Below are 25,584 nucleotides of genomic sequence, written 5' to 3'. Positions count from 1 at the left end.
CACCTACAGCTACTGGGAAACTGCTTTTCAGACCTGGAGTTATGAGTGGAATCACTGTGGAGCATCGGAGAGTGTTATGGACAGCACGTTTACTGAGTTCGTCACACTGCAGGTGAGGGTTACACAGGCAGAAAGGGAATGGTTGACCATCAAACCAAATAAAAGGCTCAGGAAGGGAGTGCGGGAATCCCCAGTGATCATCCACTTCTCAAAAAGATACTGAATCCTGCTTGGGATTCTGTTGGGGGTGAATGCGTGGAGTGGCTTCTCGGGAAATCAGCAACAACCAGCTTCATGATACTACAGATAGCTCTGCTGTACAGAACCGGAGGAAAGACAGTGGCAGGGCTATAGTGATAGGGGATTCAATGGTCAGGGCTACAGGTAGGCACTTCTGTGGCCACAGACATGAATCCAGGATGGTATGTTACCTTCCTGGTGCCAGGATCCGCGATTATCATGGAGCAGCTGCAGGATATTCTGGAGCTGGAGTGTAAAGTCAGTGGTTGTGGAACACACCAATACCAATGACATCACTAAACAAAGGGATGAGGTCCTGAAAGCTGGATATAGGGAGATTAGGGATACAGTAAAATGTAGCTCCTGAAATAAAATAATGTCAGACTTACTCAGTGCCATGTGCTAGTGAGAGCAGGACTAAGAGGATAGATCAGCTGGACGTGTGACTGGCGAAATGGTGTACTAGAGAAGGGTTTAGATTCTTCAGGCATTGGGACCGTTTCTGGGTGGGTCCTGTACCAGCCTGACTGGTTACCCCTGGGCAGAGCTGGGAGAAATCTCCTGGTGGAGGCTTTTGCCAGTCCCATTGGTGCGGTTTTAACTAGTCTAACAGGGGGATGGGAACTAAAGTGTAGGCTTAGATGGGTCAGATTCAGGACAGGGAATGGGAGGTAGAATATTAATGATGTAGTCAGCGGCTCAGAAAGTCAAAGGAAAGGAGGATGAAATGAAGATTGAGTCCCTCTTCATCCATCAGTCCTGCCATCCCAGGAATTATAGTCAGCAAAATATGGAGCTGTACAGCTCTCTGACTCTAAGTGCTTGAAATCCACAATAAAAACAAAACGTGCTGGAGATCCTCAGGTCGGGCAGCATCTGAAATGCTGACAGAAACATTGCAGCCTTGAAGAAGTGTTGAGATGATCACACCAGGTACTACAATATCGGTTACACGCTGAGTGCCAGAACGTGGGACTAGAATTAATAGGTGCTTGACGACCAGCATGAATATGATGGGGCTGGAAAGGTGATGTTTCGGGTCAGGACTATTCATCAGGGCTGACAAAGGGTTCCGACCCAACATATCAACCTTCCTGCTCCTGTGATGCAGCCTGACCTGCTGCACTTCCCCAGATCCACATTGTATGGACTCTGACCTCTAGCATCTGCAGCCCATAACTATCACCACATCCCAGGACTCCGGCTGGTGACCCTCCTTTACTCTCTCAATAACCAGGAGAGCCTTCCTTGGGAAAGGGGAACAAAGGTATACACAGTACTCCAGGTGTGGTCTCACCAAGGCCCTTCCAGAAAGGGATCCCTGCTACTGTACACGAATCCTCTCACTAGGAAGGTCACCCATCATTTAAATTCTCCACCGCTTCCCACTCCTGCCTGCTTCCGAAAAAGAGGGAATCGCAGAGAAACATGGAATCAAATGAGGTCAGAGTCTCTGGTATAAAACTGTTGAACACAATGCCCCCATCTTCTACATACTGGCCATCAAGCACACGTGCCTGGTGTGATAATCTAACCACTTCTTCAAGGCTGCAATGTTTCCTGCATCTGTCAGCGTTTCAGATGCTGCCAGACCTGCTGAGGATTTCCAGCACTTTCTGTTTTCTCTGTTGTGTAGTACTGAATGGGGGGATTTGCAGTTGAGAAATTCAAATTGAACTTCATGTTCAGTTTTGATAGTTACTTGATCCGTGCCGATATGAATATGATTGACCTTTTCATCTGGATGGAAAGGTGTGCATTCTGTCCGTGGGCGAATATTTCAAATATCAGTGTGACTGGGAAAAAAGTACTGAGACAGTGAAGTCCATGTTAGTGTGGGGACTGTGGAGAGAGATTTCATTGGTTTTTGAAAGTCTAAAAAAATCATGGCACATTTCCCAGGAACAGTTAAGCCACTGGTTTTGTATGAGGACAATTAACCATGAAACCACAAAGACAAAAGGATTCCTGCATCATGGAAAAAGCTTTGAAAATGGGATTGTTGTTAGGGGGTAAATTATTGATCGTGGATTGTAATCCATTGTCATTGTCATATCTGTTCCAACGCCGTGGGGAAACACTGGAAATGTGATCAATGCAGTGTAGGGTTCAGTTATTAAACTGGAAAGGGTGCAGAAGAAATTTACAAGGATGATGCCAGGGCTCAGGGGTCTGAGTTACAGGGAGAGGTTGGACAAGCGAGGGCTTTTTTGTTTAGAACAGAGGAAACCAAGGGGGAATTTTTTAGAGAAGTTTAAAAGATCATAAGAGGCGTGGGTAAGGTGAATGCACTCTGTCTTTTTCCCAGGGAACCAAGGACTGGAGGGCATCAGTTTAAGGTTAGAGGAGAAAGAATAAAAGGGAAGCTGAGGGGCAACTGTTTTACACAGAGGGTGGTGTGTATATGGAATGAGCTGCCAGTGGAAGTGGTTGAGGCGGGTACACTAACAACATGTAAAAGGCATTTGGACAAATACATGGATAGCAAAGTGTCAGAAGCAGATGGGCCAAGTGCAGGGAAATGGGGTTAGCATGGATGGACATTCTGATCGGCATGGGCCATTTTGGGCCAAAGGGCCTGTCTCTGCTGTAGGATGCTGTAACTAAGTGCATTTGCTATTTCTCCCACGAACTCTGTTGGTATCCTGGGATGTATTCCATTAGGGGAAGGAGACTTGTCTACCATTAACGCCATTAGCTTTCCCAGCTCTAACTCTTTCATGATAATGGTCGTTTCTAGATACTCACCTTCCTCAGTCTCCTTATCAATTACTGGCATGTTCTTCGTGTTCTCCACTGTGAAAACTGACTGCTGTGTACTCATCTTCCTGAACCCTGCTGGATAGGAATTACAAGGCACAGAACTCCGAGAGGTCTTCTTTGAGTATTTATTGATGAGACATGGTAGTTACCTGGGTATTTTACGTGCAAAACGCCTTTAGGCAGGATCAGGTCCGATACGGCTCCCATTCTTCTACCTTTGTGATTTGTGACTTTGCATAGAGACTGTCTCTCAGGATTAACTCCATGTCAACAACAGTTAAAAAGTCTAGTTCAGTTCAACTCTGGTTAAACCACACACCCCTCCCCCCACACCCCCTTGGCTCCCTCAAGTATCTGACAGGCACTTCAGTTTCAGTGGGGCTGTCTATCGGGATGCTGATGTGGAGGAGCCGGGGTTGGGGTGGGGTGGACAAAGTTAAAAACCATACAACACCAGGTTATAGTCCAATAGGTTTATTTGGAAATACAAGCTTTTAGAGTGTGCTGTGATTTTTAACTTGATCAGGATTATCTCTCTGGTAACTGTTAAATGCTTCAACAATTAGAGAGGCCATATGTTCCCCAAACAATAGGTTTCCCTCTAGCAGTGTAAACTGCTATTCTGTCCCTGGGGATAGCTACTCATCACTATTTATACCCAATCCCTTCAAGCTTTCAGTTGACCTTTGAAGTTTTTCTAATCTCCTAATTTCTCCTTGGTCTTTGCCAATTTGTATGCCTTCTGTTTCAATTTGATAGACTCCCTTATTTCCTTAGACACCAACGGCAGCTTACTCCTTTTCCTAAGTCCTTCCTTTTCACTGATATATATTTTTGCTGAGCACTTCGAAAAATTGCTTTGATATTCCTCCACTGTCTGTCAACTGTCCCACCTTAAAGTCTTTGCTCCGAGTCTATATTGCCAACTCCTGACTCGTCCTATTGTAGTCTTCTTTGATTAAGCACAGGATCTTCGGACTGGATTTAATCTATCTGCTTTCCATCTGTGTTCTAAATTCAACCAGATTTATCACGCGGTTTTTGTCAGATTACGAGGTGAGGCGATGTTTCCTGGGTGTTTTGGTTTTCATTATCAGTGACCTTGGCTTTGTAACAAAGTACAGGATAGATATTCACAACAGAGTAGTCTGGACGCTGTGAATGTACCACACAGTCTATGACTATAAATCACTGTTACCCCTCAGTTTAAAATTGCAAAATCATTATCTTCTACACAGTTCCTCACTATCTCAGTTTTGAATACTATTCCACTTGACTATCCTACATTTTTTGAAAATCTCCTTTGGTGAAGGTGGTGAGTTTTGGATTCCGCTTTCCAGTTACTACCGTAAGAAGATAAGCCCTGGGCACAGGAGAGGCAATGCAGCCCTTCGAATCAACTCCACCATTTAATACCATGATGATTGAGCTCACCTCGGTCTCAGCTGGATTTTCCTGCCTGCGCTCTCTCTCTCTCTCTCTCTCTCTCACCCTTCAGCTCATTTCAAATTAAAAATCTGTATCTGTCCATTAAATTTGCTCATTATCTTGGCATCCACTGCGTTTTGAATAGGGAATTCCACAGATTCATAACACATCGAGATAGGTACATTCTTCTTCATGAGAATAAAATAGAATCCCTACAGTGCAGATTCATCCATCGAGTCCACACCAATCCTATAATTCAGACTCACCCATTCCCAGTATTTCCCATGGTTAATGGCTTAATCTGCACATGCATGGACACTGTGGTTTGGCATGGCGAATCCACCTAACCTGTACATCTTTGGACTTTGGGAAGAAACTGGAACACCGAACAAAACCATGCAGCCACTGGGAGAACGTGTAAACTCCACCCAGTCACATAAGGCTTGAATCAAACCAGGGTCTCTGAAGCTGTGAGGCAGAGGTGCTAGCCACTGAGCCACCTCTGCCTAAAACTGCTTCCCCTTCTTGCCCCCTACACCCCGCAATTGACTGAATCTATATTCCTTACGTCAGCAACTGGGTTGTCTAACCAGATGTCTCAGTAAAACCCAATGATAAACCATATGTCCTGTCTGTCTGAATGGGGATCCTATACATAACACCCTTCCACCCCACACGTTTCATTCACTATACAGAGACAGGGCTCCAGTGACTTCATGGGGACTGCAACTCCCATAATTCCTGAGGCAGGGACCACAGGTGTGTGGGTAAACCCGCACTGTATATGTACAGAATGTGGGCGGGTTTTGGAGCACATGTTTTGGGGTAATTAGGGGAAAGTATTTCACACTGTGATTGGCTAGAGGAGGAACGTATCTGCTTGTAGTATTGATCAGTTGGGGGGTCAAAGTGTCACTACACCCACGTGGGACCACTCTCCATCCCCAGTTCTTTGTAATGCTCGGAATAAACTAATGGGAAACAAGGAAGAATGTGACCCATTCTCCCAGAATGAAAGTTCCTCTTCTGTCCAGGATCTGCCACCTCCTTTTCTGTTTCCATCTGTTTCATTCTGCTGTTACATTATTGACTTGCAGCAACTGAACGGAAAGCAAGTGAACCCAGAAAGGGTGCAGAGTCGAACCAGGGACGGGAAGTGGAGGCATGGATCTGTTTATCAGTAACTCCATGAGAATGAGGAGGGTGTACATTAGGGGCAGCAGAGCCATAATGGTAGGAGAGGGTAATTGGGCTGGAAAGGTAACCGCTTTGGGGGAAGAAAGGGGAAAAAGATATTCCAGAGAAACTAGAATAGTCTGTTCTGAATTTCTAATCTGTGCATAGTCCTTTACACAGGGTGCTAGATGGTGAAGATTTGCAGACTGAAATCTCAAAATCATGTGCAGATAGTGATTAAGTTACCCAGTATTTGAAGAACCAAAGATGGAGAATCACTCAGACAAAACCCCACAACATTCCCCCTCACAGCATTGTCGGTCTATCTGCACCAGATGGACTGTGAATGGTTCAAGACAGCAGCTCACTACCATCTTCTCAATGGTAACTAGTGATGGGGTATAAATGCTGGCTGAGCCAGTGATGACCATATCCTAGAAATGGGTTCTGTCTCTGGTTGCTGAAACCCAGTTGATGTTACTGCAGGATGATGAGGGACGCTGAGTGTGTCCTCCAGGAAGAGCACCATCACATTACCCCTGCCTCCACCCAGCAATAACACAGCAACATCGCTGGTATAAAAGGCAGTGAAGCCCAAGGAGGACTGAAATATAGTTCTTCGTGGTAAAGTCATGAAAGCAGATTGGAACAGAGCAGGAACAGGGGATTGAGCTGGATGGTCAGCTGTTTCCCATTGAATGGTGGAGCCAGATTCAAAGGCCGAATGGCCTTCTCCTGCTGCTATCTCCCAGGTACATATACATATATTAATTATTTATATAGCCATGGAGCCCGGGTAGGAAGAAGTAGTCAGGGCAGGGATTCTGCAGGAGATTGCAGTTCCTCCTCAGTTTTCAATGAGGGATGGTTTGATGGATTTTATTTAACTTTTGTCTTTAACGCAAGGTTTGTGAATTTGTTTTCTTTTGAAAAGTACAAGCTTATTCCACAATAAATAAAACTTAAAGAATCGAAACTATCTGCATATAACAGTTTTTAAAATTTCAAATGCCCTTTAAACAAAATCCTGTCTACTCCCGGACACCATCACGTTTCAGTTACTCAAACTCCAGGGAAATATTCCTTCCCTCTCTGAACCTTTGGTTTGATTTAACTACTTTCAGTTCTCGTTCTGTGAGCTGTGAAGCACTTTCTCCTATTTCTCCTACCCTGAAGTGTTATCTCACCCAGCTGAGCAACCTTCCCACCATCAACATCATTATTCCATTATTTTGCTTTTTGTTAACATATAATCACCAGCAGTAGCACACCAGTGTCGTCAGTTGAATATTTACAAACAAAGCCCATTATGGGCAAAGCAAACCATTACAAGTGACAGAGTGGGAAGGGACTAAATCAATGTAGAGTTGGGGGTGAGGGGGTGGCGGTGGCGGTGGAGATAAAGCACTGTATCCCCTGTGGTGCCCACCTCTATCTAATGGCATAGAGAACATTGATACACACCACATGCTCCTCCTCCAAGGACACCCTGAGAATATTCTTTGTCCTCAATCATAGAATATAATCCCTACAGTGTGGAAGGAGAGCATTGGTCCATCAAATCCCACCAACCATCTGAAGAACATCCCGCCCAGGGCACTCCATCCCTGTAACACTGCATATCCCATGGCTGATACACTTAGTCTGCAAATTCTGAACACTGTGGACAATTTATGACGATCAATCCACCTAACCTACATATCTTTGAATTGTTGGAGAAAAGCAGCGCACATGGAGGGTACCCACACTATTATGGGGAGAATGTGGATACCCCACATAGGCCGTTGACCAAGGCTGGACTGCAACCTTTTACCTGGTGCTGTGAGACAGCAGTGCTATGATCACAATTTAAATCAATACAGATGAACCCTGCCCCTTGTCACATTGCTGTTTGTGGTGACCTACTGCCCAGAGAGGCATCCTGAGGTTCAGAAAGTGGCAATATAAATTCAGTCAACTCCAGCCCAGTTAATGTGGTTAACAACAACATCAATACTCCAGCAGTGTCATCATGTACAAGGTCCACCCCTGACTCTGATGGACAGTAACTGCAGAATCAGAGTCCTGCAGTGATGTGTGAACTCTACCCCACACGGAGCAGGGGGATGACCACTTCCCTGTGTGCACTCACTGGGCGCTCAGTCGTGTTGAGTCTCAGCAAATCCCTTGTCACACAGAGAGGGAAACATCTCCTACCCAGTGTGAACCCGCTGGTGTCTCAGGGGGTCAGGATGAATCACTGAATCCCCTCTCACACCCTGACCATCTGAATGGCCTCTCCCCTGTGTGGGCTCACTGGGGTCTCAGTGGGGCAGGATGAATCACTGAATTCCCTCTCACACACTGACCATCTGAATGGTCTCTCCCCTGTTTGGGATCACTGGGGTCTCAGCAGGTGGTGCATTTGAGTGAATCTCTCCCCACATTGGGAGCAAGTGAATGGTCATTCTCCAGAGTGAGCTCGCTGGTGTTTCAGCAGATCAGAGGACTGAGTGAATCCTTTCCCACACATGGAGCAGGTGAAGGATCTAAATCCATTGTGCCCCCTCTGGTGCCTCAGCAGATTGTAAGATCGAGTAAATCCCTTCCCATACGTGAGGCAGGTGAACAGCCTCTCCGCAGTGCGACTGTGTCAGTGAGTGTCCCACTGGGAGGGGTAAGTCAATTTCTTCCCACAGTCCCCAAATTTACACAGCCTCACCCTGGTCCCGTTACATTGGTGTCTTCCCAGATCACATGACCGGTTGAATATTCGACCAGCTGCCTAACATGGGAATGATTTCTCTGAGCTCGGAATGCTGCTTTCCCCTTTTATGTTACTGATAAGGATCAGGACCTGCAGAATTGGACAACTCTGCAGTTGATGTGATGTTAAAGCTGAGTTTTCCATCTATGAACTCTCTCTCTCTGTGAAACAAGTTTTTTCCTATCATTACTCCAACTGCCAACACCAGCTCTCCCTTCAGCTCTCCTGAATGTCTAAATTTGGACTAATGCAAAGACCTCAGGAATGTGCTTTTCTCTCATTTGTTTCTGAAAGTAAATTGGAGCCATTTTGAATAAATTTATACACTTTACCAGCAGAACTCATGCCTATTCTGTCATTTACGATTTGTAACCTCTGGGAAATTTGTTACCATCTTCGATGACCGTTATAATGCTCTGCCCACTTCTCTGGAGCCAGGATAAGTCAATTCTAACAATTACCAATAGATTGTATCTGAACAGAATGTCCCCACAACAGGAGGCACTCTGACACTCAGTGCCCATCATTTAAGTTATTTTTCTTAAAACCCCTCATGTGTCTGGCAAAACAATTGAAGATATTTTATACAGTTGCCTTTCAGTCTCAATTGCCACTTCCAGTCCATGAAGCAGCCAGTAACACGCCATAGCGACTTGAATTCTAACAGCAGCATTGCCTTGGCAGAAGAGATTGAGGAGAATGAAACTGTCTTCTCTGGACTATCTAAACATGAAACACTTCAAATGAACGAAAATCTTAAAGAGATCAATATGGTAGACACAGCAAGGATGTGTGCCCTGGCTGGTGTGTCTGGAATGAAATCAGCACTAACTGTGGTATCTTTACCCAGCATCCCCTTTAGCTGCATAAATGTTTAAGACTTATTTGCTGCTCTAATTCCATTGTTTTTATCACTTCCATTTGTAACTGCTGTAATGTTGACAGCCATGCAAATTTATAACATTTGATTCAATCCATTCCAAAACCATCTCTGTATCTGTGTCTCATTTTTGTTCACTGAGACCCTCATTCAATCTGACCTCTTTACAAACCCTGCCCTGATATTTCCTTAGAGGGCTCAGAATAAAATGTTCACAGAATGTTAGTGCTGAAAGGAGGCTGCTTAACTCATCAGCTCTCCAAAGGTAAGAGGGCTGAGAGTAAATAAGAGGGTGTGTGGGGTTGGTGGGATGGGAACTCGGAAGGCCATAGGTCGATGTAGATGGGAGGTAATGGGGAAAGGTTGGAGTAGATAATTGGGAAGGAAGATGGACAGGTGGGACAGTTCAAGAGGCCAGTGTCGAGTTGGAGGGTTGGATCTGAGAGAAGGTGGGGGGAGGGGAGATGAGCAAGCCTTGATGCCATGTGGTTGAAGGGTCCCAAGATGGAAGATAAGGTGTTATTCCTCCAGGCGACGAGCGGCTGGGATTTGGCAATGGAGGCAGCCCAGAACCTACATGTCCTTGGTGGAGTGGGAGAGGGCGTTGAAGTGGTCGGCCACGGGGTGGTGGAGTTGTTTGGTGCATGTGTTCCAGAAATATTCTCTGAATCAAGTTGGCGTCCTGACTCCCCAATGTAGAGGAGACCACATCGAGAGCAAAGGATAAAATAGGTGAGGTATCTGGACGTGCAGGGAAATCTCTGCTGGATGTGGGAGGATCCTTTGGAGCCTTGGATTGACGTGAAGTGAAGGTGTGGGCACAGGTTTTACACCTCTTGAACTGGCAATCAAAGGTGCTGGGAGTGGATGGTGGGTTGGTGGGGAGCATGGATCTAATGAGGGAGTCGCAGAGGAAATGGTCTTTGTGGAATGCTGAAAGGGGTGGGAAGGGAAATATATCTCTGATGGTGCGGTCTGCTCGAAGGTGGTGGAACTGGCAGAGGATGATGTGTTGTATCTGGGTGGAAGGTGAGGACTGGGGGGTTCTATCCCTGTTGCGTTGGAGGTGTGGGGTTCAACAGTAGAGGTGCAGGAAGTGGAGGAGATACACTGGAGAGCATTGTTGACCACATTGGAGGGGAAATTGTGAATCGTTGAAAGAGGAGGCAATTTGGTATGTTCTGGAGTGTTCTGCCAGCTTGCATCAAGTATCACTGGAACACTGCAGTAAGCTTGAGACAGAGATGTTGGCCAGTGAAGTCTTGTGTGTTAAAGAGCAGGCAACTGGAAGCTCAGGGTCTTTTTTTCAGCAGAACGTAGATCATCAGCCACCATTTCCACCACCGCCACTGAGATGCTGCCAGACACAGGTTCCTGTCCCCTCCATTAACAGCTATGCATCCTCCCAGCAAGATCATTCTCCACTCCTTTGTATTTCCAAATACTCCTGTCTCTCTTTGCACTCCATCTCAACCTATTATTTACTCTTTATCCCCTATCTCCTGCAGTCCAAAAATATGCAGGTTCGGTAAATTGGCCAAGCTACATTTCCCGTAGTGTTCTGGGATGCATTGTTTAGGTGCATTAGTCAGGGGAAATGTAGAGCAATAGGGTCGGGGAATGGGTTGGGCTGAGATAATCATCGGAGGGTGGGTGTGAGCTTGTTGGGCCGATGGCCCTGTTTCCACACGGTGGCTGGGAAAATTTAGAATTCCTACAATCGGATCTAAGGAAGGGTCACAGGTACCGGAATGACCCTTGGTGTGTGAAGGAGGTGGAAACGGGAAACGGGAAGTGGCAGTGGAAACCGAATGAAATGCATCAGTTTAGACTGGGAGGGGTTTAATTACACTCTGTTCTGGTCGCTAGTCCTGAATTAGAAACTCCTGCTCCCACGTTTGCAGCAAATGGGAAAATGTCTGTGGCCCTCAGGCAATGATAGGTCCTGGGTTATGGCCACCATCTTCATTGGGGGCAAGGTACAGCGAGGCGCATGGACATGTCCTCTTCCTGGTGGGAGGGGGGGGGCGGCGGCGGGGCGATTTGAAGAGGAGCATTTACACATCAGACACATACCAAGGAAATATTTGTCTTTGATATTCATCTTGCACTGACTGTGACCTTTGTCTTGTGATTTTTTTTATCAGATATTAATTGAGAATAATTGAGACCGGGATCTCAAAAGCATGTTTCTGCAGTCAGCGGAGTCATCAGGATCTGAATATCATTGGCATTTAACTGTGGAACGAGAAAGGTTTGTCTGTTCTGTCTGTTGAAAAGTAGCTCATATTTTTAGGTAAAAACAAAGTCCTGTGGCCTAACATTTCAACTCCCCTCCCACTCAGCAATGACATAGAGGTCCTGGGCCTCCTTCACCGCTGCTCCCTCACCACCAGACGCCTGGAGGAAGAACGCCTCATCTTCCGCCTTTGAACACTTCAACCCCAGGGCATCAATGTGGACTTCACCAGTTTCCTCATTTCCCCTTCCCCCACCTCACCCCAGTTCCAAACTTCCAGCTCAGCACTGTCCCCATGACTTGTCCTACCTGCCTATCTTCCTTTCCACCTATCCACTCCACCCTCCTCTCTGACCCATCACCTTCATCATCACTCCCACTCATCTATTGTACTCTTTGCTATGTTCTCCCCACCCCCACCCTCCTCTCATTTATCTCTGCACCCTGCAAGCACCTTGTCTCTATCCCTGATGAAGGGCTTTTACTGATCCTCGGAAGCTGCCTGAACTGCTGTGCTTTTCCAGAACCACCCTATTCCAGACTCTCATATCTTTGTCAAGCAAATACCAGAAAGATGTACAAATTCATGGTTGGATCACCCTTGGGGTATGTGCTCTGTTTTGGGCCTTGCAGCTCGGGAAGGAGATATTGGTCTGAGAGGGAACATAGATTTATCCAAACTACTCCTCGACTCTTTGCAGGAACTGTCATGTTTTGACCCAGTCAACCACTTCATGACTTTAACCTGTGAACTCCTTACTTTCAATTCCCTGTAAATTTCCCATTAAAATTTCTTATTGACTCAAATTCCAGTACCTTTTCAGGTGAAATGTTCCAGGTTCTGACAACTGTCTGTTCATTCAGAAACTGCTGAGGTCCATGTTGACTCTGGGGTTACAAAGGGCTGAATTGAAAGATGAGGTGCTGTCCCTGAGCTCCCATTGAGATGCATTGGAACAGTTCAGGAGGCTGAGGGCAGTGTAGGTGTGAGCAGACAATGAAAATGACAGGGCTGCACTGTGAGGGCTGCTTGGCTCAATGAGAGTGTTTTGGAGTTGGGTGAAAACAGAGGGAGATGAGACAGGGAGAAGGTGAAGCTGAAACTCAGTTTTAGTTCAGGCCATACAGAATTTCGCATGGTCCCAATGGGAACAGCCAATTTGTAAGCGATACTGCGGAGTATTTGTTAACAGTTTTTAAAGTAAAATATATCAGCTTAAGTAAAGATTGGGGCTATTGATTATAATGGACATGTTTGAAGTGAAGGAAGGTTGAAAGCTCTTTTAAATTCTCTTAATGGGAGTAACTAGCTAAATCTAGAGAGACATTGTGACAGGACCCCTCAGACCCGTGGTGGGCTCCTCTTGTACAATGTGGGAAATAAGGGATGCTTCTAGTGTCCCTGACGGCTATGTGTGTAGGAAGTGTGTCCATCTGCGCTCCTGGGAAACTGCTTTTCAGATCTGGAGCTGTGAGTGGACTCACTGTGGACCGTCTATGATACTGAGAATATTATGGACAGCACGTTTAGTGAGTTTGTCACACTGCAGGTGAGGGTTACACAGGCACAAAGGGAATGGGTGACCATCACATCAAGTTAAAGGCTCAGCAAGGGAGTGCAGGAGTCCCCATTCATCATCCCCTTCTCAAACAGATATTGTATACTGGTTGGAATTCTGTTGGGGGTGAATGGGTGGGGTGGCCTCTCAGGGAAATCAGCAACAGCCAGGGTCATGACACCACAGATAGCTCTGCTGCACCGAACAGGAGGAAAGACAGTTGCAGGGCTATAGTGACGTGGGATCAATCGTCAGAGTAAGGACAGGTACTTCTGTGGCCATAGACATGAATCAAGGATGGCATGTTACCTCCCTGGTGCTAGGATCTGTAATAGCATGGAGTGGCTACAGTGAGTTCTGCAGCTGGAGGGTAAATAACCAATGGTTGTGGAACACACAGATACCAACGACATCGCGAAACAAAGGGATGAGGGCCTGAAATATGTATAAAGGAAAATCAGAGATATATTAAAATGAAAAGTAATAATGTCAGACTTACACCCAGTGCCATGTGCTCGTGAGAGCAGGAACAAGAGGATAGATCAGCTGGATGTGTGGCTGGAGAAATGGTGTACCAGAGAAGGGTTTAGATTTTCCAGGCACTGCGACCGTTTCTGGGCTAGGTGAGACTTGTACCAGCCTGACTGGTTACCCCTGGGCAGGGCTGGGAGAAATCTCCTGGTGGGGTGATTGCCAGTTCCATTGGTGAGATTGTAACTAGTCTGGCAGGGGGTTGGGAGCTAAAGAGTGGCTTAGATGGGCCAGATTCAGGTCAGGGAATGGGGGATAGAGTATTGGTGATGCAGGCAACAGCTCAGAAAGACAAAGGAAAGGAGAATTAAACAAGGATTGTGTTCTCTTCATCCATCAGTCCTGCCATCCCAGGGGTGAGAGTCAACAAAATATAAAACCTTTTAAATGTCGATGACTCTGAGTGCCTCAGCAAAATCGTGCAAATCTGAAAAAAAACAAAAAAAAAAATTACTGGAGATCCTCAGCAGGTCTGGCAGCATCTGAAATGGTGATAGTTGCAGGAAACATTGCAGTTTTGAAGACGTTGTATAATGCCATCCCACAACGTCCACTACTCCAGGCAAAATGTCCTCTGCCCCTCCTTATGGGTCACATGTTTCAATACTGGCATCACCCTTATAAATCTTTTCTGGACTTTTTCAGGTTTCCCAACATCTTTCCTATAGCAGGGAGACTAGAATGTAAAGCAGTCTGGGCATTCCAAAAGTGGCTGAGCTGATAAACTGTACAACCGAAACATGATCTCCCAACTCCTATACTCAATGCACTGCCCAATAACAGCTAGCATACCAAACACCACCTTCACTGACCTGTCTACCTTCAGCCCCACTTTCAAGGCACTAACAAACCACTCTGCACAGTGTATTTGTTCGTCAACACTTCCCAGGAACTTGTTATTATGGCGCTGAGTCCTATCTTCCTGAAATCAGGGAGACTAGAATTGAATGCAGTATTCTAAAACTGGCCTCACCAATGCCCTGTACAGCCACAACGTGACCTCCTGACTCTTATACTCAGTGACAGAATCCATACAGTGTGGAAGCAGCCCATTCAGCCCATGAGACCTTACCAACCATCGGAATAGCATCCCACCTAAACCATGTAACCCAGCATTCCCCCCAGTTAATCCACCTAACCTGCACCTCTTTGGATTTTTTGAGGAAACCAGAGCGCCCAGAGGATGCCCGTGCAAACACACAGAGGGAGAATGTGCAAACACGACACAGAGTGGAATCGAACCCAGGTCCCTTTATTGATGAGTGCACAGACCAATAAAGGTCAGCTTCGCAAATGCAGTCTTCAGCCAGTCTCCCTGAAACTCTACTTTCCAGGAACTATGCAGTTCTGAGCACTTCAGAGGGATTGAAAGTGAGGAGGAGAAAACAGGAACAGGGTTGAGTTGTAGATCCATAAAATAACTCTCTGTTCCCCCCTCTCTGTTTCCCTCCCCCTCTGTTCCACTCCCCGTTCTCTGATTCTCCCCTGCCTCTGCCTGTCCTCCCCTGCCTCCATCTCTGTCCTCACCTGTGCCACCCCTCTGAATCCCCACATCCTCTCTTTCCCCCCACCCTCAGCCCACCCTCTCTGCCTACTCTCCCCTCCCTCTCACCTAGTTCTGTATACCCCAGCCACAGGGAAAGGACCTTGTCTATTTGCCCTACCCATGACCGGCTGATTTTATAAATCTCTATCAGGTCACCCCTCAGCCTCCGATGCTGCAGGGAAAACAGCCTATCCAACGCTGGCAACATCCTTGTAATTCTTTTCTGACCCCTTTCAAGTTTGAGAACATCCTTCCGATAAGAAGGAGACCAGAATTGCTGGAATATTTCAAAAGTTGCCTAATCAATGTCCTGTACAGCCACAATATGACATCCCAACACCGATACTACATTCTCTGACCAATAAAAGAAAGCATACCAACTGCCTTCTTCACTATCCTATCCACCTGTGACTCTACTTTCGAGGAACTATGAACCTGTATTCCAAGGTCTCTTTGTTTCGCAACACTCCCCAGGAACTTACTATTAACTGTAAATGTCCTGTTAAGGTTTGCTTTCCTAAAATGCAGCATCTCACATTTTTCTAAACTGAATGCCTCAGCCCATTCGCCCATCTGATCCAGATCCCGTTGTACTCTGAGGTAATCTTTTTCACTGCCCACTACTCTGCCAATTTTGGTGTCACCTGCAAACATGCTAACAATACCTCTTATGTTCACATTGATATAAATGGCAAACAGTAGTGGATTCAGCACCGATCTTTGTGACATTCCATTGGTCACAGGCCTCCAGCCTGAAAATCATCACTCCACCACCACTCTCTGTCTTCGACCTTTGAACCAGTTCTATATTCAAATGGTTACTTCTCTCAGTATTCCATGAGATCTAACCTTGCGAACCAATCTCCCATGAGGAACCTTGTCGAACGCCTTACTGAAGTCCGTGAAGATCATGTTCACCTCTCTGCCCTCATCAATCCGCTTTGTTCCTTCTTCAGTAAACTCAGTCCAGTTCATGAGACATGATTTCCCACGCAGAAGGCTGTTATTGATATCCAGGACTTAACTCTGTACATTGGGGTCTGTGTCGCCCAGTTAAAGGAGGTAATATTCTGGATAACGTTCACGTACACCAGCTTTGTGTTGTTGACTGTGTACTGGGTCTTGTTAATAACACCAACACAGGTGAGTTCCTTTTGAAAGGCAGTCCCTATATCCCTACCCCCTCCGACCTGCTCTGTCTCCTCCATCCCCACCGTAGACAGTAAGTACGAGGAGCTCATGGAGTTTCCATGTGAGTGAGGTTGAGCAAATCTTCCTTTCTTTCCACCACCCCACTATGAAATGGTGGTAGTGTCCTTTCCTCTGGACCAAGAGGATCGGGTTCAGAGTTTGGTAACAGCAGCTTTGAAGAGGCTGATTAGTAAACATGCCCAAGCCACCAGGCCATACTGTCTCCCACCTGTCCCTGCCTGAGTCTCCAAACAGAACCTTCCTGTAGTATCAATCCTGTCAGACTCTCCCATTGCTCAGTTTGTCCAGGATCCCCTCCTACTGCTGCACTGATCCTGTCCCTCACTGACCTGTCCATCCCCCAGTGTCCTCCACATTCAGTCATTGTTTACAATCCCATTATTTCCCGTCCTCCAGCCCCTCCCCCTCCACTCTATTGGGCAGCAGCTGCTGTCAATCACCCAGGCTCCTGTGTGATCGAGAGCATGTTCCGTTGGAAAGGAGATCAGAGCACGGGTGCAGTGCTGGCTAGTTGTTGGCGCGTATGTGCAGGGCAGGTCAGTGCCAGGGAGGGAAGCTGTGGGATTAATCTGTCATTAGCAGCTCCCTTCCTTCTTTCTTCTGAGGACACGACCCAGGGGAATAGCCCTTTGCCTGGTGTCCTGACGAGTGGCCAAAGTATCAATGGGGGAGCATTTTGCAGCAAGTTGTCAGAACTCTTATGAATAGTCAGGATTGTTATGGAAAATGACAAGAATGGGCCTCTAATTGGAGTTCTAATTTGGTTAATTTTAGTTCAACCAGATATGATTTGGCCAGTGTGTGCAGAATGGTTCTCATCAGAGAATGGGGGTTCTGGGAGATGGGGGGAGGATTCACCAACACCCTGGAGGCTCCAAGTCAAACTCATTGATTTGGTTCTTAGTCTGCAGACAGCAGCTCGGAAACTGAATTCAAGGCGAGGAGAGAGATTGTGAGAACTGGGTGTGGAGGAAAGGAGGAATGAGATTGGTTTGGATTTCAGTTAACAAGAGAGAGAAATTGTTAGACTGAGATTTAAAGCTTTGGGGGAACAAGGAAACTACAATTTAATACTATCATTGTCTTATAGAGTTCCATCCTGTATTAACTTGTTTTTTTTTCTGTTGTAGGGTACGGAAAGGGTGGATTTGCAGATGAGAAATTCGAATTGAATTTCATGTTCAGATCTGATAGTTACTTGATCTATGCCGATCTGAATATCATTGGCCTTTTCATCTTGAAGGAAAGGTTTGCATTCTGTCCGTGGGCGAATATTTCAAATGTCAGTGTGACTGGAAAAAGTACTGAGACACAGCCAAGTCCATGTTCACGTGCTTTGTGGCTTTGAATGGAGGCTGGTTGTCAGGATTATCTCCATGGCAACGTCAGTTGAAAAAGTCTAGTTCAATTCAGCACTTTGTGTTTAAACAACACACCCCTCCCCAACACCTCCGTGGCTCAGTCAAGTACTTGACAGGTGTTTCAGTTTCGGTGGGGTTGTCTGTCAGGATTCTCATGTGGAGGAGCCGGTGTTGGAATGGGGTGGACAAAGTTAAAAATCACACGACACTAGGCTATAGTCCAACAGGTTTATTAGGAAGCACTTGCTTTCGAAGCACGATGTAATTTTTAACTTTATCAGGTTCATCTTTATGCTGACAGACTTCTTCAGATAAGTACTTCAACAATTAAATAGGCCATATGTTCACCATGCAATAGGTTTCCTCGAGCATTGTAAACTGCTATTCTTGCCCTGGGGATAGCTACTCATTTGTATACCCAGTCAAAATCCCATCAAGCTTTTTGTTGATCTTTAAAGTTTTTCTAATCTCCTAGTTTCTCCTTGGTCTTTGCCAATTTGTATGCCTTCTATTTCAATTTGATAGACTCCCTTAATTCCTTAGATACAAATGGCAGATTACTCCTTTTCCTACAGTCCTTCCTTTTCACTAATATATATAATTTTGCTGTACACTTTGAAAAATTACTGCCTCATCCTGTTGTAGTCTACTTTGTTTAATCACAGGATCTTGGGATTGGACTTAATCTTCCAGTTTGCCATCTGTGTTATAAATTCAACCAGACTTCTCACATATCCTCAAAGTGCCTCTTTGGATTAATCCTAATCTTCTCAGCCAAGGTTTTTTCATGTCCACTTTTTCGCCCTCCTGATTTCCATCAAAGGTAAACTCCTATCTCCCCTATTGTGCGCCAGGGACTCCCTTGATCCCCGTTGCCTGTGCCTGAGCCACGCATCCCTCTTTTTTCCACTCAATGCCTGAATATCTCTTGTCATCCTGGGTTCCCCATTCCTGCCAAACTTTCCCTTCACCGTCACAGGAAATATAGTCCTTGAACTCTAGCTATCTCACGTTTAAAGGCTTCACACTAGCCAGCGGGTCATTTACCTGCAAACAAATTACTCCAGTCGACCCCTGCAAGATCCTGTCCAATCCCATCAACATTCCCCTTGTCCCAATTTAGAACTTGAACCTGTGGACCAGTTTTGTCCCTCTCCATAGCTATTTGAAAATTAATAGGACGATGGTCACTGGTCCCAAAGTGCTCCCCCACAGTCACCTCAGTCAACTGTCCTGCTCTGTTTCCCAAGAGTTGTTCGAGTTTTGCCCCTTCCCAAGTAGGACCCTCTACATACTGCTGGAGGAAACTTTCCTGAATTCACTTATCGGATTCCACTCCATCAAATCCCTTCACGCTCTGGCAGTCTCAGTCTGTTACAAAAATTAAAATCCACTCTTATGACAACCATATTGCTCCTGCATGTCTCCCTTCTCCCTGCATATTTGTTACTCAATTCACGTTGACTATTTGGAGGCCTATAGTACAACCCCGGTGACATCATCATCCACTTCCTACTTCTTAGCTCCACCCACGAAGCCTCACTGGGTGATTGGTCAGTTATTTTATCTCTGATTACTGCTGTGATAATCCCTTAATCAGAAATTCAACTCCTCCTCCCCTCCTTCCAGCATCCCTGTCCCGCCTAAAGCACCTGTACCTGATGCATGAAGCTGCCAGTCCTGACCCTCGCTTAGCCATGTTTCTATAAAGGCTATATTATCCCAATCCCATGTTCCTATCCACGCCATTAGTTTATTGGTCTTACCTGCCAACCCTCTTGCACAGAAATAAAAGTAGTTTAATCCAACATGCATTCCTTACTCCTTATCATGTTCCAGCCTGGCCTGTCTCTTCAATTTATTGCTTCTGATTACTGTATCTCCTACCAGCCTCGTTCTTGCCTCCCTGATCATGACGGTATTGCTCCTCGCCAATATAGTTTAAATCCTCCCTTGTCGCATGAACAAAATTCGCCAACAAGATACTGGTCCCCTTCCCAGTGCATGCACCACCTGTCCCTCCTGATCAGGTCAACTCTGTCACAGAAAAGACTCCAATGATGTAAAAATCTGAATCTCTCTGCCCCCCACCCCCGCACCAATTCTTTAGTTATCTATTTATCTGCCATATCCTCCTGTTCTTACTTTCATTAGCTCATTACAATGGAAGTAATCAGGAGATTACCACCGTCAAGGTCCTGGTTTTTAACTTTTCTCCCAGCTCTCACTAATCACTCTGTACGACCTCATTCCTACATCTACCCGTGTCATTTGTGCCAACGTGCATAATGATTTCTGGCTGCTCCCCCTCCCCCTTGAGAATATTCTACAGCCGCTCGGAGACGTCCTGGACCCTGGAACCTGGGCAGTAACTCAACATTCTGGATTCCCATTTGAGGCCACAGGATCTCCGATCTGTCCCTCTAACAATCGACTCTTCTGTCTCTAAGGTCCTGTTAACTGTTACCCTTTCCAACTGTGCCCCAGAGTCAATGGTAGTGCCACCAACCTGGCGACTGCTGCTTTCCCCTGGAATGTATTTCCCCTGAACAGTATCCAAAACGGTGTAATTGTTTTCATGGGGAATTGCCACAGGGGATTCCTGCATTCTCTGCCTACTCCGTTTGCCATTCCAGCTGGTTGCCAACTTCCTCTCTGTCTTGAACACAACAGGGAGCAAGGACTCCTGTTGGATTAAATTGCCCTTATTTAAATGCAACAGGAGAGATAGGTAAGCCTGATGTACTCATAGCATGGATCTTACAGCGGGACTGGTATATTATATTCATTACAGAAACATGATTGGGGCGAGTCTTGGGTGTGACCACAACAGGAAAGCTCTTATCTATGAAGTTCTCAATATCTCAGATGATCCTGAGTGCATCCAGCTCCAGCTCCCGAACGCCATCTCCCAGGAGTTGCAGCTGGGTGCATTTTCCACACGTGTAGTTACCAGGGACTGTGGGAATTTCCCTGAGCTCCCCACATCCCGTAGGAGGAACGTTCAACAGTCCTAACTGCCATCTCCATTGCTGCAAGACTAAAGTTGAAAGGTCTTTATTTGATCTTGCCTGTAGTTTTCGCTGAGCTGCTGCTGTCCAAAACCTCTTGAGCCAAACATTACTCCTGACTCTGCTACGAACCGCATGTCTCTCTACCCCTTCACATTTAGTTTTGGTTTGGGAAGGAGGGAGACACTGCAGTGATGTAGTATTTGGGCATTAAGCACTCCTTGACACCAGGCCACTAACTACCTGCTCTCCATCCAAGATCACTGATTGGCCTTGGAAGATGTCTTACTAAGATTTTCCTTCTGGTAGTGCTAACTGCGCTGATGCTAATCTTCACCCCGACAGAAAATCTGCGTTGTCACAGTCCCTTGGTCCTTTCTGTCTAAGAGTACTGCATTTATTAATTCCTTGAATCCATTGACTGCATTCCAAACTGTGTCTCACTCCACAGCGAGCGAGGTTGATGTTCCAGTGAATACAAGGCTATTGTAAAAATGATACAATTCGACATAGGGACAACAATATGTCTATCCCCTTACTGAGTCTGCTTTTCCACTCAATTCGGTGAGATCGATTTTGATATTTCCCCCCATTCCACTTGTCTATATTTTCCCCATAAACCTTGTATGAAAATCAGTCTGCCTCAATCCTAAAGATATTTAATGAGCCAGCCTCAACAGCCCGAAGAATTTTCGAAAATGATTTCCCTCTCACTGATGTGAGACTTGGTGGTCTTTAACCCCATGCGGTATTTCTAGCACTCTGTTTGAAAGTTGTATGAATATTAGATGTTATCCTGTCCTATCACACCTTCTCTGTGGCCAAAGGCAAAACAAAAATGAAAAGTTAAGAGACTGTAATCTCCTCACGTCAGCCTAAGATACAGCTCATTCTGGTCTGTGCATTTGCCTACTCTCTATCCCACAAAAACTTCCAATTCATTGCCAGCTTCTGTATCAATTCACTCAAGGATCACACGGTCACTCTCCTTGAATCCAGGAACTCCTTCTTCAAACTGAAGATCGGAAGAAAGTCAGTGTTTAACATATTCTCCGTGCACAGACTGCCCCCTTGTTCCCGAATACTCCCCATTCTCTCCCACATTATCCTCTTCCCCTTAATAACCCGAAAGAATGTCTTTGAATTCTTGCTCATCTCAACCCTCGAATGTTTTAACTCCCCGCCACCACTTCTGCTCTTCTACTGACTTTTTAAGTTTAGCCCTACACTTTCTATATTATTTTCGGACCTCCGTTGACCTGCTCACTTTGTAACTGCTTTAAGCTTCTTTTTCCTTTTTAATTCTGTTCGGAAATGTGTCGACACCTGAGTTTCTCTGGGCTTGTATTCCTAAAATTCATCTTTGGTGTAACATGCTGGGCCGACACTGTCATCAATTACATTTTGCTCAAGTGACCCCCTAACTCGAGCCCCACGCCGTTCTGTTACAGTTGCACCCAGAAGCATCAGCACTTTGGCCAAATCCTGTCAAATCTTTTCATAAAATCGGTCTCCCAAATCCAAAAAGCTTTTATTTTTCAAACAATTTCGGGTCTTTTCCTTAGCAAACTCAAGACATTGGAGACACGGTCACTGGTCCTTTCATGCTCAACCCAACCCTGCCTGCAACATCTGACTGGCTTCGTTCCCCACGGTGAGGCCCAGCACAGCCCCGCCCATTGTTGTATCTGCTGCACGTTGACATAAGAAGCTCCCTGCAATAAATTTCAAGGCATCTGTCCGCTCTTAAAAATGTTATCACTGCCCGAATGAATGTTTGGAATTGAAATGCCTGAATATAATGATCCTATTGTTGTATCAGCACACCTCAGTAAATTGGTTCTATATCAGCTCCTGTACTTTCTTTTGTTTGGGAGTCTATAATATATCCCCAGCGGTGTGTCTTCATGGTTTTGATCCTGAGCTCTAACCACCAAGCCGCATTAGATCATTTTTACTGCAGTAACTAACTCCACAATTAGTAATGCAACCCCACTTCCTCTTTTACCACCTCTCCTGTCGTGCCTATTGATCTTGTACCACAGGATATTGAGTTGTCAGCTCTGACCTCCCTCAAACACATCTCTGTGAAGGCAAAAATGTCACACTTCCCGATTTCACCTCATTCCGTTATCACATCTGTTTATCCGATATTCCCAGCATTAAAGTAAACGACATCCAGCCTGGAATATAACACCTAGAATACTCTATAATGCGGAGTTCTTTAGTCATTCATTGTTTGTTCTCACGCTGCCCAATTCATGAACAAAAACTGTAACTCTGGGAATGAATTGTAATTTGTCTTTTAATAAATGTATTCATCAAATGCAACTTCCCAGAATTAAACAGTCAGCTTCACATGCAATGGGTTTCTGCTGATTAATTCCCTGTGCAGTGTGCAGAGGGGAGAGCTCTAAGTAATGGAGAAAGTGAGAACTGCAGGTACTGGGGATCAGAGTCGAAACGTGTGGCGCTGGCAAAGCACAGCCAGTGCGGCAGCATCTGAGGAACAGGAGAGTCAAAGCTTTGGGCATCAGCAGTTCATCAGGATCTGCAGTTCTCACTTTCTCCATGACTTAGTTCACGAAAGTTGCATTTGATGAATTCAAAGGAGGATGAGAGATGACTTGATAGAGGTGTATAAGATGACGAGAGGCAAAGATAGAGTGGATAGCCAGATACTTTTTCCCATGGTGCAAATATCTATCATGAGGGAGAAAAACCTAAAGGTAAGTGGAGGAAGGTTGAATGGAGATGTCAGAGGTAGGTTCCTTTCACAGAGAATGGTGGATGGTTGGAATGTACTGCTGGCAACTGTAGTAGAGTCAGCTGCATTGGGGATATATTAAGAGATCATTGGATAGGCAATTGAATGATAGCATAATGAAGGGTATGTAGGTTAGTCTGATGTTAGAGTAGGATAAAGAGTCAGCAGGACGTCAAGGCCAAAGGGTCTACACTGTACTGTTCTATGTTTCACTCAGCATGTGGATTCTTTTCAATTGTTGAATGTGTGAGGGAGTGATGTGTGTGAGATCAGGACGCTCTGTAGGGGCGTTAGGCCAAGACGTCCACTTCTGGGGTTCATTCTTACAGTCACCTGAGTACTAGTGCAATATGTGTGTGATGACCTACACCAGACAGAATCCGTCAAGTTCTGTTATTAAGGTGATTCTGGACCTGTCATTTGCTGCTGTGTTCTTCAGATAGATTTTGTTGGTTGACCCATGTATTAATTTTTCTCCATCAACAGAGATGTACAATTTTGTACAATTGTATACTGGTGAATGTGAAGGTGACATTTATTGAACACGGTTTTGGAGCTTTCTTTGAGAGACACAATGTGCTGCAGAATACTGTCACCTTGTTAACATCTTTACCCAGTGTCTGGTCCAGATAGCTTGGAGTCTGGGAGGCAGGCCAGATATCATCACCATAATTAACTTGTGCGATGTGATTCTGACACTCCATGTCCATTCATCTGCCCGCAGTCAAGGCTCAGACCGAAGATGGAGTCGAAATAATTTGTTGTGAAATAATGTTTGAATGACTGCCGTGACCCAGGTGGAAGCTCTCTGGATTCATTTAAGAGCAGACAAATGTCTTACCCAGTATCACAGGCAGCTGTGACTGAATTCAAATCTTTTAAAGTCTTTTTGATTGCAATCTGATCTGAAAAAATCAGATATTTGCTATGTTCGTGAATTGTGATTCACAAAAGTGTGAAATATTATTATTCAACCAAACAATAATTGCATCACCTCTGAAAACAATTAGTACCATAAATATAACACCAACCTAAAATATACTTTCATGCCAACATTTTATGATACAAAAATAAAGATTGTATGTTTTATTTAATACCAAACAAAGAACATGTTATCTGACTATAGTGCTGATCACAATTACATGCTTTTGCATACATGAACATCAAGTAACCACAAAAATACATCATCCTCTCTCTAGTATTCTCACAAACGGATGAGTAAGAACATCACTTCAACTGGGACAACACATCCATCCTAGGACAAACCAAATAGAGGCACGCACGAGAATTCCTAGAAGCATGACATTTCAACCTGAAGTCTATCAACAAAAACACCGAGTTAGACCTCAACTATCACCCCTGAGAAAAGGAGCAGGATGTGACTTCACCACAGGAAATGACATGACCAACTCAAAGAAACTCAAACATATAAATAGAAAGCAGGAATATTCAGCGTTGGTTCCCCTGAGGCCCACTGAAGATGAAGATGGTAAAACATCTCGAAATGAACCTCCCAGCTCAGCAAAGAAGCCTACATCCAAAACTTCAACCTGAGCTACAAATCTTCTCAAAACTCGCTACAATTACATACTCATTGTCGGTATTCAAATGAATACATCGTTGCTCCAACATTTGGAAAGTCGTTGGCGTCTGAATGATTGTATTTTTCGAGTGAGAAAACGATTGAACAGTCATATAGAAATTGCGTTCTTACATATTTATACATAATCGATCAGTTTAATTTCTCACTGAATGTGCGAGCTTCAGTTCTTTTCCAACAATTGAAAAATGACAATAATTCAGTATGAACAGAGAATATTAGATTAAATAAATGATTTGTGTTATTAAATTGAAGTGAACAACAATTTGAAACCTTGCAATTTTCAGAATGAATGGTATTAATGTGAAATGTGAAAAAGAATGAAGAACATATCCATGTGAGTGAACAGTCAGACATTTTCGAAAGAGTTTTGTGGCAAAGCAAAGGAAATATTTGTTTTATCTGTTGGGATACAAAATTTAAAATTTTCGTGTGCTGAGTACTAATTAGACTTCATCATCAAGCTGAACTTGCAATACTTGCATTATAAATGGTTATGCTGCAGCAAAATGATCAGATATTTGC

The 25,584-nt window shown here is 45.0% G+C and overlaps 1 long non-coding RNA gene across 4 annotated transcripts in view; it reads left to right on the top strand.

The window, feature by feature from the left end:
* The window catches only part of LOC140470633 (uncharacterized), a 50,705-nt gene extending 25,438 nt beyond the window's left edge, over nt 1-25,267 (top strand). The window contains exons 5-8 of one of the 4 annotated variants that reach the window (XR_011956563.1): nt 5,788-6,359; nt 11,381-11,487; nt 11,579-14,842; nt 17,451-25,267. This is a non-coding gene — a long non-coding RNA (uncharacterized lncRNA). Of the gene's footprint in view, nt 1-5,787; nt 6,360-11,380; nt 11,488-11,578 lie in introns of all 4 variants that reach the window. The other 3 variants (XR_011956564.1, XR_011956561.1, XR_011956562.1) reach the window with 3 other exon arrangements.
* The last annotated feature ends 317 nt before the right edge of the window (nt 25,268-25,584 follow it).

The sequence above is a fragment of the Chiloscyllium punctatum genome, chromosome 52 (assembly GCF_047496795.1).
Source record: "Chiloscyllium punctatum isolate Juve2018m chromosome 52, sChiPun1.3, whole genome shotgun sequence".
In the NCBI taxonomy this organism is placed as follows: Eukaryota; Metazoa; Chordata; class Chondrichthyes; order Orectolobiformes; family Hemiscylliidae; genus Chiloscyllium; species Chiloscyllium punctatum.
Note: the sequence above shows the minus strand (reverse complement) of the source record. Positions and strands in the feature narration are given on the sequence as shown.